Here is a 1,318-nt window from a genome sequence, read left to right on the forward strand (position 1 = left end):
CTTCTGGTTAGCAGCCAAATACCTTGTGCACTGTGCCACCAAAGCTCATTAGGGCTCCACCAGGGCTCCTTATTTAAGAAATACTCAAGCATCAATTCTATTATTCAATAAAAAGACTTCAGACCTCGTCAGAACTTATTTGTGCCATGTACCTATGCCAGGATGAGTAAACTGCAAAAAATAGAAGCGTGTGTAACTGTTTGGAGGTAAAACTCTTTCTTCCATATAGAAATCTTGGTTTACTACGATTTCATGAGCAATGCTCAGCTTGGAAACTTCATTAACTATCTCTATTAGATCTGTGAGAGAAAGAACTTCAGATCAGCTCTCTTGAAAAAGGTATAGTAGTCATTGTCCTGGTTATCTAGTACCGCTCTGACAAGAATATACCACAAATAGGATGGCCTTAACAAACAGGAGTTTATTCTCTCACAGTTTGGAGGCCTTAAGTGCAATTTCAAAGTGCCAGGCTCTAGGGGATGGGTGAAAGCCCCTTAACCTTGGGGTCCAGCTCTGCCTCCTGCTCCCGGCCCACTGGAGCTAGAGGCGTTTCTTCACTCAGACAGCTGCTGGCTGCTGAGGCTGACAAACCTAAGGTTGACAAGTGAAAAGGCACGGTCCCGATGTTACCAAACCATGCGGCAAGCCATTGATTCAAGTCCACTGTAAGTCCCAAGGTCGACAGAGCATGGCAGGCTGCTGAACAACGACACAGCTACATGTAGGTCCAAGTGTGCCATAAGCTAGAGACCATTCCCAAAGTTGCTGCTTATATATGGGAAGCAGACCACATACCCAAAGGCAGCTACTCAGCCACTCACAATAGATTCCACCATGGAATTGATTACCAGTCTCATCATGGGGAATATGACATCCAGCTGACCAGCCAGCCACTCAACAAGGCCCATCCAAGTTGACACACAAACTTAACTACCACAGTCATCAACAGGGAACCCACACAAATAAAATTCATATTTTATTCAGAGATCCACAGAGATATATCAAATGGATCTTATACAGACATTCAATCATTCTAGTACTTGGGGTTTTCTGAACTCTTTGCCCTCTGACAGTGATGACTCTCTCAGAGAAGTCAGGCATAGAGAGAAGAGAAGAAGTTCATTAAAAAAAAGAAACTGAAGTTTATTTAAAAGCCTTTCTCTAGAAATGTGAAAGCAATAAGTAAAATACAGCAAAAAAAAAAAAAATGAATAACTTGTGATTTGTAAAAGATACTGTGCTTCCACTATCCTCTTCCTAGATCTGATTCTGCACACAGAATGAGAGTTCGGTGAGGCTTGACCAGTCAAACCAAAAC

This window comes from Orycteropus afer, unplaced genomic scaffold (genome assembly GCF_000298275.1).
Source record: "Orycteropus afer afer isolate SDZICR_OR568_19922 unplaced genomic scaffold, OryAfe1.0 scaffold01126, whole genome shotgun sequence".
Taxonomy (NCBI): domain Eukaryota; kingdom Metazoa; phylum Chordata; class Mammalia; order Tubulidentata; family Orycteropodidae; genus Orycteropus; species Orycteropus afer.